Source organism: Argentina silus (assembly GCF_951799395.1).
Source record: "Argentina silus genome assembly, chromosome: 18".
Taxonomy (NCBI): Eukaryota; Metazoa; Chordata; class Actinopteri; order Argentiniformes; family Argentinidae; genus Argentina; species Argentina silus.
Window position 1 is genome coordinate 4,669,414 of NC_139672.1, and position 4,072 is coordinate 4,673,485.

Here is a 4,072-nt window from a genome sequence, read left to right on the forward strand (position 1 = left end):
GTTGAGGAAAACCATCTAAATTGTACGGTACATTGAAAATCGATCAGATAAGAACGAAGCCTTAAAAATGACAAGGGAGATGTAAAGGGATCCTAAGGGTCATACTTGGATGGGGAGAAAATTATGTTTTGACTGTTATTGGCAGATTTGCCAGGTGCATACGCACTTGCCAGATTCTGTAGCTGGATTGTAGCCCTGCAGACAGCTATGTGTGTTGGCTTCCTGTCCGTCTGTCAAGGTCAACTCATTAATCACATTCATCATTAAGGGACTTCTGCACACCTCCATTTGCATATTGAATTACTGCAGAACAGTAAAAGACCTTAGGGATGTTGCAATTACACACCACACTCAACCCACTTAATACGGGTAGAACGGATTCTCTGATTATACGAGAGTCCTTTGAACTGATCTTTAGAAAAATCCATAATTCCACAAAATACCACTAAGTTTAGTCTTTCAGGAATGTTAGGGAGTGTATAACAACATCAGAACTGTGAAAGTGCGATGGGAAATATTATTCAGATAAATACATTCTTAATGTATTAGAACAGCATACCACAAGCATAACTGTTATGAATAGCTGAATAAGAAAGTAAACACCTGAATAAGAAAGTAAAGTTAAAAAATAAATTTTAAAAAAGTGTCAGGACATTTGAACGGAACGAACGACTACAGGTAAAAGAACGGAAACTCCAAGCAAAGTTACAGTCTCACCTAGTTGAAAAGCAAAATCCATAAAATTGAAAAATGAAACTGTTATTTTAGCACTTAACGCAATCCAGTCACATTGACCCGAGGACCACAGCAAGAGCATAGAAAAGCACCAAAACCAAAATCACACTAAAATAAGACATGACAAAGAAAAAAAAGAAAAGAAAAAAAAAGAAAGAAGAAATAGTGGGTAATGCATCTCTCTGAGAAGAAAAAACATCAAGAGGTCCGCAAGCACGTCTTTCTCAGTGGCTGTCGCTGGAACCCCAATACTGTGCATCCAAGAATCAAACCAATGCATGCAGAAAATGAGAAAACACGCGTAAAACCAACATTCCCCATGTCGGAACAGCAAGAAAAGGAGGAAAAAAGAGGATAAAAATATGCGTACGAAAAAGGCAAGGAAAAGGTACTCACCGAGCGGGAGTATAGGGTTTCAATTAAAAAGAAATTGGGCGTAAAGCGTAGTATGGCGGTGTGTAGGCTTGTGTACCGATCGAAGCTCTGCATCCCTCGCGCTCTCGTTCTCTGCCGCTGGCTGTGTCATGTGACAAGGGATTGGCCCGAGTTTTTGAATTTGTCCACGCTCTCTATAAAGGTGTTCGGTGCTGCTGTGCCAATGCTTGCTGAAACCATTATCCCCTGTATTATGTTGCTCATTGCTTTCCAGAGTGTTATAGCCTAGAAGTGGAACTGAACTTGACTAAGAAAATGAGTATGCTTGTGACCAATAGTAATTATGTAGCCAATAAGAAGAAGCTTAATAATAGTGTTTACCCTGTATCAATAAGGTTGCTTGTTTAAGCCCCATGTGCACCTGCAGCTGTTCCCCTTCAGTTGCTGCTATAATAAATATCCCCTTACAGAAACGTGTGTGTCATCCATGATTGGCCAACACTATCTATTTCATGAATAGCAAGAACAAATCTAAATAAATCTCATGATAAAAGCTCAGATCTGATATCGGTCTTTCCTACAACCAATTTTAAATGTCAAGGAAAGATAGGCTATATGCCTAAGATAAAATAGCCCACTTTATATGTCTATTTTCAATGTAAAAATGATAGCTCTCAGACTTCAGAAGGAGACATGAGACCTCAGAGGAGATGAGTGTTCATCTAGTCTCAGTCAGGGAGGAAACAGCCAGCCTTTCTTTTCAGTGGGTGTCTACCAGCCGGGCATATGAGCTGGGTCAATATGGATCAATGCTTCCTCAAGGTATTGACAGACTCAGGGCCATTGCTCTTTTACGAAGGTCATGGCATTTCATGTTTGTTTCCTTTGATCCCAGAATCATTTTGCTGGTATGAGGCTTGAAGGTTCATCTCAAAATGTCAGGAGAGGAGACTATTATGTGTGTCATTAGAAACCTAACAACGTTCATACTGGTTCTTTTTATTGATTTACCATTGTTAGGCCTATATGAAATACCATCTGCTGGAGTTCAATGTTTCAATAACAAAATGACAGTTGTCAAATCTATATGAATTAGTTGACGGTTACACAAAAAGGTAAAGGATATACTGCAGAAGCTTTTTTATACAATTCGAATATTGTAGTCAAAACACTTGATAAGACAGTTTCCACAGGGACACTGTTCGGGGAATGGCAGGTTGGCAGCAGATCATTCAGTAAGACATCAGCTTTGGCTAAGACATCAGCTTTGGCAAAGACATCTGCTAAGAGGAGAAAAAGAAATAGCCATTCAATTCATGTTCTCACACAAAGACACATCTCTGAACCTCAAGGCCATTGCTATTCTAGACAAATATGAGGATTGCTTTATCGTTTCATCGCTATCCCACTCTCCTCTGTCCACTGCACATGGTAATTCCTTGGCAGGGCTCCTGTGCACTGTGCAGATAAACAAACACTAGCTGGCAGATAGCACGCTTGCCTAGCTGACACTTTGGCTGACACCCCAGCTGTGTCCATGTGTTTGGGCCGAGGGTGTGTGTGCATGTATGTGTGTGTGTGTGTGTGTGTGCGTGCGCGTGTGTGTGTGTGTGTGTGTGTGTGTGTGTGTGTGTGTGTGTATGTGCACCTGAGTGTGTGCTCTACTTTGTGGCCCTGATGCACCCACAAAGCAGGTTTGTGCCAAAGTTTGCGCATCGGAAATGTAGGTGATTTGTTTTCTTTCTGTTTCAGATAGCCGACGACGAGAAGGGACATGACTTGGACCTCTTCTGTGTCCCCAAACATTATGAAGATGATTTAGACAGGGTTATTATCCCCCATGGACTGATCATGGATAGGTAAGTCAAACCATGACCACTCTGGGTTGCAATATCAAGTCAGGGAATAATGCAGCTTTCCTGTAAATGCAGAGGTTTGATCCATATTTGATCAGCTGGTTAGATCAGGTTACAGGGAATTGTTTAGGCCTACCTACTGCACATTCCAGTGAGCATCTCTCTCTCTCTCTCTCTCTCTCTCTCTCTCTCTCTCTCTCTCTCTCTCTCCCGCACACGCACACGCACACGCACACGCACACGCACACACACACACACACAGACACACACACACACACACACACACACACTCTGTGGCTCAGTTGGTAGAGCATGGCGCTAACAACGCTGGGTTTGATTCCTGCTGGGACCATATATACTGAAATGTATGCACTCACTGCAATGTAAGTCGCTTTGGATAAAAGCGTCAGCTAAATGGCATATATTATTATTATTATTATTATTATATTACACACAATGCTATTCCCTCTTGGAGTAAATCAGGCCACTAAGTTCACCAACATCTCACTGTGTCCTAGTTGTTCATTGTTGCCATTGTGTGATCTGAATATATGATATGTAATATATTTGGCAGACAAATCACTATAGGCATGAATTGGTTTTACAACTTGCATTTCAGACAGACTCTACAGGCAACTGCCATTAGAAAGAAACCCACTGAGCAGTCAGGCTTCCCTTTGGTACAATGCCATGTTATTGATCTCCTCAGCTTTAATGTCCACTGAACTGTATGCAATTGAGCATCCCTCTCCTGCTGTCTTCCACAACCTGGTGTGTGGGTAGTGGGCCATGTCACATACTCACATTACCTGATATTTATTCTATTCAAAGCCGAGCTATGAGTCTGCCCTATATAGAGTGTACCCACAGCTGTAATTATAGCAGGGGAAAAAGAACAGGTAATGTAGTGGTAATGGGGAGGTGACCATCTAGTCAATGTGTCTGTCTCTATGCCACAATGTCCCTTTCAGACACAGCTGTAGTGCATTAGGGACAGGAACACATCGTCCCTACAGTGATAGGAGCCATTATATACATTATCAACAAAATATTCCAGAACTTGTCAGAGTGACACATGAAAGAAGGGTTTGCATTGGCATCAAGCA